The sequence below is a fragment of the Giraffa tippelskirchi genome, chromosome 13, assembly GCF_054371585.1.
Source record: "Giraffa tippelskirchi isolate mGirTip1 chromosome 13, T2T-mGirTip1v1.2.pri, whole genome shotgun sequence".
Classification (NCBI taxonomy): Eukaryota; Metazoa; Chordata; class Mammalia; order Artiodactyla; family Giraffidae; genus Giraffa; species Giraffa tippelskirchi.
In genome coordinates, this window is record NC_137287.1 from 10,323,332 (window position 1) to 10,339,462 (window position 16,131).

At 44.6% G+C, this 16,131-nt stretch overlaps 1 long non-coding RNA gene across 1 annotated transcript in view; it reads left to right on the forward strand.

Moving 5' to 3' along the window:
• The window catches only part of LOC145532594 (uncharacterized), a 49,169-nt gene that overhangs the window by 16,454 nt on the left and 16,584 nt on the right, over positions 1–16,131 (forward strand). The gene's annotated exons all lie outside the window — the stretch shown is intronic.

Consider the following 16,131-nt stretch of genomic DNA (forward strand, 5'->3'; position numbering starts at 1 on the left):
TGGGGCTCATTAGCAAGAAGAGCTTTGGAACATCTGGCTGGTTTTTGATAGCATCTCTATGGGGCTGAGATGCTGCAGCTGTCACTCAAAGTCATTCCATGGAATGGAGTAAGGATGCCACACATCCTTATTGACCTCGCCCCGGAGTCCGGCTGCAGGACCAATTGACAAGCTGATCTGTTTCTTGAAAACGGCTGTCTCTCCCACATCTTGTTCTTTGGCCTTTGAGATACGGTCCTTCTCTCAGCTCTGTGGACACAGGTCCAGCTGTGAAGGTTCTGAGCCTTCTTGTGGTCATCTCATCCATCTTCCTGCCCACAGCAGCCCCTTCTCCTTCCACCCAGCTTGCTGCCACTCTTCTGATCCTCCCAGGACAGCATTCTTCTCCAAGCTGCCCCTGCAGCAGCCTCAACACCAAGGAGAGAATCAAATAGAAATATCTCAGGGTGGGATTTGAGATCCAAATTCTGTGTCTCCCCTTGAAATCCGGCAGCACATTTCCCGTGTGCTGCCGCGGAGGGCTCCCCTCAGAGAGGTGCTGAGAAGGGAACATAAGGGTCATAAAGGGCCTTGGGCTGATGCTCCTCAAGCCACCACTCTCCTCCATGGGACAGCTTCCCAACAAAAGACTTGTGGGGCGGGACTTCCCTGGTGGCCCAGTGGTTCAGAATCTGCCTGCCAATGCAGGGGACACAGGCTTGATCCCTGGTCCGGGAAGATCCCACAGCTACTGAGCCCACGGTCTAGAGGCCGTGCTCCACAGCAAGAGAAACAACTACAATGAGAAGCCTGAGAACCTCAATGAAGAGTAGCTCCTACTCGTTGCAAGTAAAGAAAGTTTGTGCACAGCAATTTAAATAAATTAAAAAAAAAAACAAAACATGTAAGGGAGTGGAGGTTCTAAAGCACAGATTATTCTAACACACAGATTATATGATACTCCTCCTATTAAGAGGTGGGGTCCGTGTCCTCACATTTTGAATCTAGACACCTTTATGATTGCTTTGACGAAGAGTCTTTGGCAAAACTGATCTTCTGTGGTCTTCAGATGCCCTTGGCTTTCTCTTAGAACTCCTAGGCTCCATGTAAGCAGCCTGGCCACCATGAGGCCGCCATGTCATGAGGAAGCCCAAGCCACACAGAGAGGCCATAGGTAGATGCTCTGGTGGATACTCTGAGCTCAGCTGCACTTAGCTTCCAAGTCATCCTCTCCCAGCCACTTCAAAACAGGCACATCCAGATGATTCCAGCTCTAGCCCACTGGACTCACCCTCAGCCATTGGAAACTTCTCAGTTGAGGTCCCAGATATCATGCAGCAGAAACAAGCTATCATGTTGGAATCTGTCCATATTTCTGCCCCATAGAACCTTAAGCATAATAAAAACTTGTGATTTTAGGCCACTGAATGGTTTAACTGCACAGCAGCAGTTAGCTGGAATGGAGGGAGATGATGAAACTCCTCCCCTATCCTTTTCCAAACATATATTTTACCCATCTATGGGCTCCTGAACATTTCTTTGCCAGCCTTCTCCCAAGATTCAAGGGAAGAGGCCTGAAATCTTCTTGCTTGGCTTGTTTTCTCATTTGACTTGGGGGTCAGGTGGGGGGGTGCGGGGAAGTGGGGAATGGTGAGGAAAAGCCAAGGGACTCAGGCCCAGATACATTTCAGTGAGGGGCTGGGTGGAGAGGAGGCTTGAGTCCTGAGCAGACCCCCGGGGGTGGAGATTATGAGCAGCATCTCAGGCGAGGAACCCAATGGCTGATGTTGCAACAGAAGGGCGGGGTATGAGCAGTGAGTGCAGAGGGACAAAGCTGGACTAGTCACAGGAGGGACATGCTATAGAGTCAGGGTCAAGATCATCACCCTAACACATCTGGCTCCAATCAGTTCCTGGGCACAAAATATCCAACTCTTTTAGAAATCCCGGTTTCAGTTCAGTTCCATTCACCTAACAAGTGCCCAGCATCAACTAAACATGAGGCCAGGTGTTGAGGGAAAGAGACAGATGGAAAAGATGCTATAATTTCAAGTTGGAGGAAATCCTTCTCTGTCCTGGGTATGCTGTCTCCCTGGAAAAGTACTAAGCTACTTACGGTTATTTATATAAAAGCCTTTCCAGATATTGCAGCCACAGTAAAGACAAGGCACCTTCTGCTTTACCATTCTGCCAGTTGCAAGGGACTCTTACTTTGGAGGGGAGGGTGGGTACCAGCTTGAAAGAGAGAGAGGGTCTTTGGGCATACATGTGGTCCCCAAGGAGAATCTCGGCAACACCCTCTGGCTGAGCCCACTGCTTTGCCAGCTGCCTGCAGAGAAGAGCCTGCAAAACCTCCTAAAACCACATAAAGCTGGTCTGCGTGCATGCTGTCGCTTCAGTCGTGTCTGACTCTGTGCAACCCCATGGACTGTAGCCCGCCAGGCTCCTCTGTCCATGGGATTCTCCAGGCGAGAGTACTGGAGTGGGTTGCCATGCCCTCCTCCAGGGGATCTTCCTGACCCAGGGATCAACCCAAATCTCTTTAAGTCTCCTGCGTTGGCAGGCGGGTTCTTTTGCCACTAGCGCCACCTGGGAAGCCCCTGCAAAGCCGGTCTAAGAAGTGAAAAAGTGGGTTGCAGCTGCCTGGTGAGCAGGCTGGGTCTGATGGCCTGTGATCTTCACTCAGCCCGTGGCTGGCATGCCTGAGAACAACCCATTGTGCCTCATGAGTGCCCACTCCCCTCCCGCTCCACAGATTCCTCAGAAATTGCAAACATGTCTGTCTTCGGCCAGCCTGCCTGGAAAGGCCACTGCAGCAGGTATGGCATGCCCACTGCCATTTCACTCCTGCACACATGTGTAAACCTTACACCCTCAAGGTCAAAACAGTCACTTGCTGCTGCTTTATACTGGCCGACCCAGGTTAAAAAAAAGACAGTGATGATACCAAGTACTGGTGATAAAACTCCACTGGGGGAGCTTATTGAAAGTATTGGTTCCCTGACCTCACTCCCAACCCCCCATAGCAGATCCACAGAAATGAGACTTGGGCATCTGCATTCTTAAAAAGTTTCCAGGACATTCTGATATCTTGGGACCACTCTTATACCATGTTTCCTCCCAGCTCAGCTGAGTTTCGTGCAGAGATGCATCAGCTTAAAGATTTTCTCCGTTTTCCAACCAACTGCAGTAACGTGGCGGCACTAGTGGTAAAGAATCCACTTACCAATGCAGGAGACACAGGAGACACGGGTTCAATCCCTGGATTGGGAAGATCCCCTGGAGGAGGAAATGGCAACCCACTCCAGTCTTCTTGCCTGAAAAATTGTGTGGACGGAGAAGCCTAGCAGGCTACAGTCCATGGGGTCGCCAAGAATCGGACACGACTGAGCACCTAAGCGTGCACACAGTAACTTTTGAGCCTCAGGAGTTTTCTATGACCAGCTTCTAAACAGGTGCTGGAATGGAGCCAGCCCTCAAGTCTCCCTCTGAACCATCACCCCACTCCCCACTGTATGAAAAGCAGCCTCTGGGGTCAAAGGCTGGTGATAAAAACTCATGACATAGCCTGTTTCCAGACAGAAGGACTGTTTCCCCCAGGGAGACTGCCAGGATTCAGTCTCAGTTCCCCCTCTCTCTTTCAAGAAATAAAATAAAAATTACACATAGATTACATCAAGCAAAGTACTTGAAATATGAATCGTAGATTGTAATACACCAAAGGAAGAAATTGTGTGTTCTTTGAGCCTTCATCGATTTCTGGGCGAATCAGATTAGTGAACGTGAAATTACAGACATGAAGGATTGCTGTTGAAGCTTATGAAGTCATTTTATGAAGAGGGCACCAGTGATAATTCCCTGATTGTGCAGAGCTGTGTCTCTCCAAGTTTTCCTGCCTGCAAAGCAGCAGAGGAAACGTGGCAGGAAGCAAGGGAAGAAGCATGAAGATCTCAACTCTCAGGTCTGCCCACCATCACCCACCTGTGACCTGGTACCTGCCAATATACTTACAAACTGTCCTTAGAACCTATATCCCTAAGAGAGTGTGGCAGGCTCTGAAGATATGGGAAAAGGAAGAGAGGCAGCAAGACTAAAGGGATCTAATCTCCATCTAACAAGACCTCTTTCAAAGGAAATATGATTAAAATATCGGGTTGACAAAAAAGTTTGTTTGGATTTTTGGTATCATCTTACAGAAAAATCCTAACGAACTTTTTCGCCAACCCAGTATATGCTGATGGATACCATTATTGCTTTTAGGGTGAAGAAGACTCCTTTCCATGACCTGTCTGATGAAGCCCCAGCTACCCCTCCAGCCTCATCTCACAGTCTCATTCTCTCCCTCTCTCCTCCTCATGTAGGTGGAACTTTTGGCCTTTCCTTTGCCCAAGCTCTTCCCTACTCTTGGGATTGTCTTCTTTTCCATGCATCCTTGAGATATCCATGTAAGCATTGCTTCATCCAGAGCACCTTACCCTGAACTCTGTGTCCAAGCCACCATTACAATGGTTCACAGACTATATAATCCCCTTTGTAGCAATAATCATAATTGTGACCTTATAATGGCTTGTGTGGTTTTTTGACAAAACTTTATAAGGGCAGAAACTTTCATCATATCTTGTTCTCCTTGAAAACCTCAGTATCTAGCATAATCCTGGCACATATATACACAAAAATATTTGTCTCAGGAGAAAAAGTGAAGGAATAAATGATCATCTGGTGCAAATTCCCCGTCTTGAAGACGAGGAAGCCCAAGTCCAGTGGCATAAGTGATATACCATGGGGAACCTATTGCAAGTTAGTTACAAGGGTGCTGCTGCTGCTGCTAAGTCGCTTCAGTCGTGTCCGACTCTGTGCGACCCCATAGACGGCTCCCCCGTCCCTGCGACTCTCCAGGCAAGAACACTGGAGTGGGTTGCCAGTTCCTTCTCCAATGCATGGAAGTGAAAAGTGAAAGTGAAGTAGCTCAGTTGTGTCCAACTCATAGTGACCCCGTGGACTGCAGCCCACCAGGCTCCTCCGTCCATGGGATTTTCCAGGCAAGAGTACTGGAGTGGGGTGCCATCGCCTTCTCCGTTACAAGGTTGAGACCAGAGCTCAGAGTCTTACAACCCTAAGCCAGGGGCCTCCCTGGTGGCTCAGTGGTAAAGAATCTGCCTACCAGTGCAGGAGACCCAGGTTCATTCTCTGGGGCAGGAAGATCCCCTGGAAAAGGAAACGGCAACCCGCTTCAGTGTCCTTGCCTGGGCAATCCCACGGACAGAGGGAGTCTGGCAGGCTACAGTCCACAGGGTCACAAAAGAGTTACACAGGACTTAGCAACTAAACAGCAACAACCCTAGACCGAGAAGTCTTCTCTGATGTCACAGTTCCTTCCAAATAAAACGGTGATTCGGAAAAAGAAAAAGAAAACAAGCCAAAAGAAAATCAGAGAAAGAATTTGCCACGCGGTGGACCTTTTCTTTTTTTTTTGGTGCTCAAAAGAGAAAGGACAGAACACAAAAGAAACCATGAAAAGAAGCAGGGGATATTATAAACAAAGTACTTGATATGAATAATAATGAACAAAAATATTCCTGCTTATTGTTTATCTAATTTTGAATTTTAATGAATAGCAGGGATGGTAATTATTCAATTCCAATGTTTATAGAAAACCAACACACGAAAACCTCACAGTTCGATATTTATCAAGTGTCAGGTTACCTTAAATACTCAGCTTGGTAATTAGAAGGGGAGCTATTCATTAACATTTTAAACTAGATAAATAAAGAATAATTGTTATTTATTCATTAAAATTTAAAAAACTGGGAATTATACCCTAATCTTTGGGGTGTACCCATGTCAATTAGTTAACCGTGAGTCAAAATGTTACTAAGAAGCATGTGTCTACACATCTAGAAATAGATGTAACACCTATTAGCAAATTGAGTGATTTAATCAGAGTAACAATTCAGACTCATCTTCCATTTGTATTGAGAACCTGACTCCAGATGCCTGATGATTTAGAAAGAGCGCTGACTTTAGAGTCAGGTGGAGCTGGGTTTGGATTTCTTTGGCCACTTGCTCACACATTCTGGAATCAACGCTTTAACCGTAAAATGGGATTATAGTCTTATTTCCAGTGTTGTTGGGAGGCATTAAAGAGTATTTAGTGCGGTGACTGGTTCAGGATAGGTATCTTATGAGCGATGATAGGCAGAACATTGCTCTGGCTTCAGCTCTGGTCCAGCTACGTGGAATAAGCATTTGGCTTTCTACAGGTGAAGGTCCTAGGGTACCAAGAGTAGTCACCTGCAAGCTGGTGGTAATTGAGTATGCTAGGCAGCTCTCTGTCTGTGAGTTACACATAAGATCTCTGGGGACTTCCTTGGTGGTCCAGGGGTTAAGACTCTGTGCTCACAGTGCAAGCGGCCTGGGTTCCATCCCTGGTCAGGCAATTAGATCACACATGCGGCGACTAAAACATATCTCACATACTACAACAGGATTTAAGGTCCTGCGTGCCACAACTAAGATCCGGTACAGGCAAGTGAATTAATTAATTAAATATTAAAGTGGAGTGAAAGTCACTCAGTTGTGTCCAACTCTTTGCAACCCCACTACACAAGTCCATAAATATTAGGAAAAAAAAAAACCCAGGGCTCTATGGTGAAAGCATTCTAAGCCCCAAATGGGGACCATGGGTGTTTGGCTTATCACTGTATTCTCTGGGTCTAGTACCCATAATATAGTAAATGTTCATGGATATTTATGAATGAACAATAAACAACTGCACAGCCACCACCTGCAGCATCAATATCTCCAGATGGATATTTAGCCTCTGGGGTCATACCGACCTTGGGAAGACTGCCCCTCCCAGGACTAGCCAATTCTTAAGAGTAAAGGACTGTCCTACAAGTGCATCTTTTACATGCAACTCAACTAATCCAAAGCCCACACCCAACCTTCTCCTCTTACTGGGCTCTTGAATTCCAGGCAAATATCCCCCTCCCTGATGCTGAAGCTGAAACTCCAATACTTTGGCCCCCTGATGTGAAGAACTGACTCACTGGAAAAGACCCTGATGCTGGGAAAGATTGAAGGCAGGAGGAGAAGGGGACGACAGAGAATGAGATGGTTGGATGGCATCACCGACTCGATGGACATGCGTTTGAGCAAGCTCTAGGAGTTAGTGATGGACAGGGAAGCCTGGCGTGCTGCAGTCCTTGGGGTCGCAGAGAGTCGGACATGACTGAGCGACTAAACTGAACTGATTTCCCTCCCCTAATCACCCAGGGCCCGGTACTAGACAACCTAGGATAGTCACTGCACCTCAGAGCCCGCTGAAATGATTTGAACTAGCCAACCATAAGCCTCCTCACCCTGACTCACCTGTTTTTATCTACAGAAACCACAATGAACGTTCTTGCCCCCATTTTCCCCTTGTTCACTCTGCCCCTAGTCTAGCCCTGGTGCCTCCTTATTTGGTCTTGCCTAGTGTGGCATTCCCATTCCTCTTGGGAACTGTAACAAACTCTCTTTTCATTGGAAAGCATCTCCTGATTTGCTGGCCTCACAATACCTGAGTAATAATGAAACAGCCCCTCCTATTGTCCTCTGATCCAAGGCCTAGAAAATCTATGTTGACTTTGTTGAATAAAGTGAACTCTCAGAAACTGACAGAACAAGTTGAATAATGAAATGGAGCATTAGATGCATTACAAGGAAACAGAGTGAAAAAACATTTCCTGCAGATGGGGGAGCTTATATCATTGGGAGCAATTTCCCTCCCCAGCACTACGTAAAAGGAACATAACAGAGCATAGGAGGGAAAAGAGGTGAATGTTATGGGGTATCCCATGGCACCAAGATCACCCCATATGGGCGCCTTTATTATGGTGGAGCCTGGGTGTGGTTGTAGCAAATGCAAGCAGAATTTCCCCTCACTTCCAGGCCCCCAAGGTGTAATGAAGAACTAAACCAAGACTGAAGAATGCTAATGGCCACCGTGAAGTATATGGAGGCTTCTTGAATGTGTTTGATTGACTGCAGTCTTGCATGTAACAAAGCTGCAGGAATGGGCTGTTTGGGTGACCCTGAACACTCATACATTGAAGTCCTAACTCCAGTAGCCCAGAATATAACTATATTTGAGATAGTCTTTAAAGAGTGAATTAAGATGAGGTCATTAGGGTGCATTTGAGTCCAACATGACTGGCATCCTTATAGGAAGAGGAAACTTGGGCACAGACATGTAGAGAGGGAAGGTGATATGAAAACACGGGGGAAGACAGCCTACAAGTCAAGGAGAGAAGCACCAGCGGAGACAAGAAACCAGTCCCACCAGCACCCTGATTTTGAACTTCAAGCTCCAGAACTGTGAGAAAACAGTACCAGTCCATGGTACTTTGATACAGCAGCCCTGGCAGGCTAATTTAGGTTCTGGTCTCCTCCATCACTAGGGTGTGTCTGAGAAAGGGAAGAAAGGGTCTTTTGGCTCCATAGAATGCATTTTTAAAAAAAATTTTTTCACCCAGGCTGCCAATAGACTCCTACAGCCCCAAATGAAATGTAGATGCAGCAGTAAGTGAAGTTACCACATCAAAATATGGGCATGAACAGGACTGTTTGAGCTCCAGCCCACAGAAACTCTTATCTCTCCCGCTGCCCACGTCCTCTACCCACAATATTGCCATCATCAAAGGTGCTTTTTGAAACTTGGAAACCCTGAATCATCCATAAATTCAAAACTTGAATCGACCCTGTCATGCTGTGGCTGTGTTGGATGATCAAGAAGAGTTGAAAGGGTAAACCACAGCTTTTTAGGTACATGCAAATCAGGCAGACTTGCAGAACTTTGCAAGTTCTTTAAAATGTGATATGAGAATAAGAGAAGGTTTCTACCCTCACCCTTTCTGAAGACGGCAAAGTTAGGAGGGGAATGAAACTCTGTAGGTGGGTCTGTTGGAACTGTGGCATACCTAACCAAGGTGAAAGCCAGATGCTTTGGTATGTATTTAGAGAAAAAAGAGTAAGAGCCGGATTTCAAATCCAAGATGGCAATTCCTTAATGTTTACAAAGCACAGATAAATAGCAATACCGGCAAGCTACCTGGCATAGGAAGAGCACTGGTCTTGAAATCAGAAAGCCTGGTGATTAATCCATGCCATTTATTTTCCACAAACATCTGTTTCTTGATCTAAAAAACTGCTCTCAACTCCCTATCTATCGCTCACACAGTTAATGGGAAAATCATTGTGAAAACACGTGGAAAACTCTTAACTGCCAGGCAAAGGTAGGGACTTCTTACTCTTTCAAGGGACATCATGCCTTCATCCTCAGGACAAGAGCAACTCAAGTGCTGAGAATCAATGCAGAAAAATTGCCAGCACGACCTTCCTGCTGTAATTTAGCTTTGACTTTTTATCTTAGGATAATTTTAGACTTAGAAAGAAAGCAAGATGTCTTGTGCTGCTCATGACACGTCATTCCCAATAACTTGCCCTCTTGGAACGCATCTCAGGGACCATAGGCAAGCAAGCAGAGGGACTTTGAATTGAACACCAGTCAAGTCTGGAAGGTGAAATAGCTACTCTTTTAGATTGGCCAAAAAGTTCGCTCAGGTTTTTCTGTAACATCATATGGAAGAATCCAAAGGGACTTTTTGGCCAACTCAATATCTCTCCCCTATCACCATGGCTACCCCTTTAACCCTTTGAAGGTGTGGCTGAGCTAACAGAGGGAACATTTAGATGGTCCCAGTCCTTTTACCCATTCTCCTAACAGCCATTCAACACTTGGGCAGGAAGGAAAAAGGAAAAAGGCCTGTCAACATCCTTCTGATGTCCAGACTGTTATGAAATGCCCACTTGCCTCTCAAATGCCAGCTGCCTCTCAAGCTCTGTGTTTGCTTTCAGTTCAAGGTCTGTTTTACAAGTTTGGCATACATAAAACCTTGGCATACAAAGTTTGAAGCCTACCTCATCACAAAATGTATAACAGAAGTCAATAAAAGTAGACAGATGCTTGAGAAGCCCATGGCTTAATCTATAGGTAAGACATTCTTCAAAGAACGGAACTGGTTTGGCAACACTTTTGTCTTCCTGTTACAGAATATCTTCTGCCTTAAAAAGGACTGGGGACTGTTCACTGGTAAAGATGAGATTATCGGTTTGATGTCGTTCAACAGTGTGCATGTCATCCAGGCTGCTCCTCTCTGTCTATTTCAAAGACAGGCTGTGAGGAGCTCTAATTCCCATGCGCGCCGAGAGATCAAATATGAATAGTTCCTGAGGAAATGAGAATAAAATGGCAGCTCAGAGATGCTCCTGTGCACCAATTATATCCCATTTTCAGGTTGTGTTCTGCTTCTCAAAATGATAGAAAATTGTGGAGTGTTTCTAATCTTTGCAGTTCAGACTGAATCTATCTTCCCTGAATTGTTTCCAAGTGGGCTTGCATTAAGGAGGACTTTCGAAATAGCCAGGCATCTGGTCTGGATGGTTTGAGACTTGGGCAACTGCATCATTCTTTGTTTCACCAAAAAGGTCACCAGATCAAGTCAAAAGCCAAATGTACTCATTTTGATTTCTATAGATTTATTTTTATTTCTTTCCTTTCAAACGAGACAGGGAGGTGACATTTATTAAATCTCTAAAGTGTTCCATGCACTGGGTTGGAATTTTATATATTTTATCTCACAGGTACAGGACAGGCCTGCTCTTCCTCCTTTTAAGTGTAAGAAAACAGAGATGCACCTTTTTTAAAAAGATACTATTCCTGTTCCCCAGGGTAAACAGGACATGAGTTCAGGTGTGACTCAGAGGCAATGCATTGTGATGAAAACAACAGGTGCTTCAGAACTAGATTAGAATGTTTACACACCATGTATTAGCTCTATGACTTGGGAAAGTTACATAACCATGCTGAACTGTTCATTTATAAAAAGGAGATAACAGTATATAAGTTGTAGAGCCACCATATTGTGTGTGTGTACACCCATGCACACACATTAAGTACCAGGCCCCAGAGGTATTTCATAAATGATAATTGATATTAATCAATCAACAGGTAGGACTGGGATTTCCCTGGCAGTCCAGTGGTTAAGACTTCACCTTACCCACTCCAGTTTTCTTGCCTGGAGAATTCCATGGGCAGAGGAATCTGGTGGGCTACATTCTATGGGGTCACAAAGAGTCAGCCACAGTTGAGAGACTAGCACTTTCTTTTTTCACTTTTCTAATACAAAGGGTGCGGGTTTGATCCCTGACTGGGGAGCTAACATCCCACATGCCTCATGGCCAAAAACCAAAACATAAAACAGAAGCAGTACTGTAACAAATTCAATAAAGACTTTAAAAAATAGGTGGGACTTTCCTGGCGGTCCAGTGGTTAAGAATCTGCCTTGCAATGCAGGCTATGTGGGTTTCATCACTGGTCATGGAACTAAGATCCCCCACTGCTGCGGGCAACTAAACCCATGTGTGGCAACTATTGAAGACCGCGTGCTCTGGGCCCCACAAGCCATCACTAGAGAGTCCGTGCACCGCAACGAAAGATCCACGTGACACAGTGAAGATCCTGCATACAGCAACTAAGATCCGACAGAAAATTAAAAAAAAAAAAAATCAGTAAGTAATGATTGACTACTTCCTCATTGGCAGGAACTATGTCAGGGAGTGAGGCTCCATGGCACAGGATGGCTGCCCTTTGTAACTGTGCTTTCTCACCTAGAGCAATGCAATGGATTCTTCCACTACAGCTAATAATGCGGAGAAATTCCTGTGTGCAGTCACTGTTTTAGGCACCATAGGAACCTTAAGGGTAACACTACTAAACCATAAACAAAACCATTTTAATCCATAATGATCCTATTGTATAGATGCACCAGCTATTCTCAGAAAGCAATCTGCAGATGGCATGGTGAGTCTTCGAAGTGCGAAGGATTCTGAGAATACTGCAGGTATTCAGCTTTAGAAAACCATGGCTGATTCATGTCAATGTATGGCAAAAACCACTACTACAATATAGTAAAGTAATTAGCTCCAACTAAAATAAATAAATTAATTAAAAAAATAAAAAATAAATAAATCTCCAAACTGTTAAAAAAAAAAAAAAAGAAAACCAGTTTCCAGATTCTCATTGGGCATTTAGAGTCTTTACTAAAACTCTTTTAACTGAGAATTCACCTCCAGTTGAAGTGACTTGGATTTTCAGTCCCTACTTTTCAACAATCACCTTTCTCACATTTGACAAAAGACATATTTCTCACCCATCGCCATTCATACTCTTTAAAAAAACATAAACAAAACAGAACTTCTGAGGTGTTGAACAAAGAAGAATTTAAAATGCTGCTCTTGGGGGTGGGGAAACGTGATCTCTAATAACTACAAAACAAATCCTCTTGCAAGTCTGGTAGTTTCTGATTCTCTGCTTCCAATTTGAGGACTCTGGGACTGCAAACAGGCAGATCATTAAAACTAGTTTTCAGTGGCAAATCAAAAGGAGCCTTTTGCAGATAACCCCCCAAAAATTCATGTCATTTTCTGTTTTGTTTTCAAATTCTGTTCCCATCGACTCATTTAAGGATGTGAGTTGTCTCAGCACTTATATAAATAAAAATTCAAAATGGGAATACAATTGATACCAACTATTTTCATGTAAGAAATAAGTAATATTTATTAAAAAATGAGTGACCTGCATAAAAACTTTCCTCTTACTCATCAACAGATGTAACTTCTAATAAAATGGTTATGTTTAAGGGCTTCCCTGCTGGCCTAGTGGTTAAGAACCCACCTGCCAGTGCAGGGAACACAAGTGCGCTCCCTATTCCAGAAATATCCCACACGCCACAGGGCAACTTAGTCTGAGTGCTGCAACTACTGAACCCATGCTCTGCAACAAGAGAAGCCACTGCAATGATTAGCCCACGCGCTGGAATGAAGAGCCACTCCCAGCTCGCCACAACTAGAGAAAGCCCATGCACAGCAACGAAGACCCAGCACGGCCAAAAATAAAGAAATAAATATTTATGTTTAGTAATGATCGCACTATGTTATGTATTTCTCTTGTTCTGGTAAATTGGATATAATCATTATACAGTTTGTAGTTCATTCTACATTAAAAAAAAAAATTCCCAGACAACAGAAAATTAAAATCCATTTCAACTTATAGACCCAGAACGAGAAGAGCAGCTTCTGACACCCAGGATGGGCCTGGTCCTCACAGCCAGGCCATGCTGCTCTCTTTTTGGGTAGCAACAATCTCAGTGACAACAATATCAGACCTCGGGTCTGATGCTCTGTACTGTGACAATGATACACAGTCTGTGACTATGCTATGTTGTGAGGCAAAACGAAAACGAGGAAACAAAACCATTTCAGAATCTTTTATAAGCACAGAAAAAATGAAAAATGTCATAACTCAGGCTGCTATGACAAAAATACCATAGTCCAGGTGGCTTGAGCAGCAAACATTTCATTCTCACAGTTTCGGAGTCTGGAAAGTTCAAGACCAAGGGACTGGCAGATTTGGTGTCTGGTGAGGCCCCGCTTCTTTGTTCTTGGATGGCATATTTTTCTTGCAGCCTCATATGGCAGAGATACAAGGGAGCCCTCTGGGGTCTCCTTCATAAGGGCACAAATCTCATTCATAAGGGCCCCACCCTCATGACCTAGTGTACATTCTGCATGTTCGTGCTCAGTCATGTCCTACTCTTTTTGACCCTGTGGACTGTAGCCCTCCACGCTCCTCTGTCCATGGGATTCTCCAGGCAGGAATACTGGAGTGAGTTGCCATTTCCTCCTCCAGGAGATTTTCCCTACCCAGGGATTGAACCGGCATCTCCTGTGTCTCCTGCATTGCAAGCAGATTCTTTACCACTGAACCACCAGAGAAGCCCACCTCCCAAAGGTGCCACCTCCTAATACCGTCACACTGAGGTTTCAAATTTTGGGGGGGGAGGGGTCACAGTCTATAGTGAAAGTTATTGTGGAAACCACAAAAGTACCAAATATCACCTTCTCCAGGTTAGTATGAGTGACTGATTGTTCTCTACCAATTACACCTTTAAACACACTCTCCTCTCCTTCCAGATAAGATTTATTAAGATAACCAACCAGTCATAGACTTGCCCCATTTCCTAACACCATTTAATCCACAGTAAGTTCCACTTGGAGTAGTCCTCCCCAATTATCTAAGAAAGAAGGAAAGTGAAGTCATTCAGTTGTGTTTGACTCTTTGCAGCCCCATGGACTATAGGCTACCAGGCTCCTCCATCAATCCGATGATAAATCTTTTTTAATGTCCATTTTAAAATAATTTAAAATAATTGTGTTTTTATTTTTGGCTGTGCTGGGTCTTTGTTGCTGCACAGGCTTTCCTCTAGTTGCTGTGAGCAGGAGCTACTTTGCAGTTGCGGTGCTTGGGCTTCTTGTTGCAGTGGCTTCTCTTGTTGTGGAGCACGGGTTTTAGGGCATGTGGGCTTCAGTTGTCTCAGCTTCTGGACTCTAAAACACAGGCTCAATAGTGGAGGCACATTGGTTTAGTTGCTCCTCAGCATGTGGGTTTTTCAGGGATCAGGGATTGAACCTGTGTCTTCTGCACTGGCAGGCAGATTCTTTATCAGTGAGTCACCAGCGAAGTCCCTTTTAAACATCCTTTTACTGAGATGCCCAGTGCTTCCCAAATGGTGTACATTCTCCTGGGTTACAGTGAGTGATAAACCCAACTTAGTCCACTATAGCTGTATTTCTGTGGTGTTTGGCTGGAAGGTGTTGCTGAGAGGGCTGTGCCACCAAGATTCAGCTGAAAACCTCACTGTCCTGGACAGAAACCCGGAGCCCAGTCCTGGTATTTATACCTGAGACCCTCTGTGACTACCTGTTTGAGATGCTAACCTGAGCTCCAATATTTTGTTAAACATTTCACCATTAGACTTATCTTGTTTTCCTGGGAATATGTTCCCTTCCAACCTTTTTTTAAAAAATCTGATCAGCTCTACAGTGTTTTTTGGTGAAATTGCCTTTTAATCTTCTAATACCTGCTTCTGCAGTCTCTCTGCTTGTCTATGGTCTTGAGTGTTCTTTGTCTGTAACAGGAAACATCTGTAGGGAGATGTATCTGTGAGGGTTCAACCAGAGAAACAGAATGAGTAGGTGCTATCTATATTAAGAGGTTTCTTGCAATGAACTAGTTTATGCAATCATGAGGCTGGCTAGGCAAGACCTACATCAGGAGTGCTGAAACCCAGGAGGACATGCTGAAGCCTGTCCACAGGAAGAATTTCTTCCTCAAGGAAACCTCTTCGCTTTTAAGACCTTTCAACAGCTTAAATCAGCCCCACTTAGATGTCTAGGATAATCTCTTTTACTGAAAACAAGATTATAGATTTATAATTTATAACTGATTATAGACTTTAATCATGTCTACAAAACATCTTCACAGCAGTATCTAGATTAGCCTTAGACCGACTAACTGAAGTAATGATAGTGAAAGTGTCCAACTCTTTGCCACCCCATGAACTGTATCCTGCCAGACTCCTCTGTCCATGCAGTTCTCCCGGCAAGAATACTGAGGGATGGGGGGTGTTAGCCATTCCCTTTTCCAGGGGATCTTCCCAACCTAGGGAGCGAATCCACATCTCCTGCACTGCAGGCAGATTCTTTACTGTCTAGGGCTTCCCTGGTGGCACAGTCGTAAAGTGCTCACATCTGAGAGACTAACACTTTCACTTTCTTTACTATCTGAGCCACCTGAGAAGCCCCAGACTAACTGAACTATAGCCTAACCAAGTTGTCATCTAAGATGGAGCATCACAGACAGGGTATGGGACTAGGTCTGATAAATCTGTCCTCAAGTCAGGCCCAGGGGAGTTCATCGTGTCTCTTGAAACTGGCTTCTTTTTAGTGAGACAAGCTTTGACTTGGGTCATCATTATAAAACCTTATATGGTTGTTTCCTGAGTTAGGGTTCCTGAGAACCTTATCTTTGTCTGCCTAGAGTCAGGAGGTTTTGCCTGCTCCCTAATATTGGTTGGGTGATAGCTGACCTTCAGCTGGGACCCAGAACTGAGACAGGAAGGGGGCAGGGCACAACATTTTAAAGAATGACATCACCCAAGGACACTACATAACCTGATTAGAACCAACTAGGTCCAAGAGCAGACTCAACTT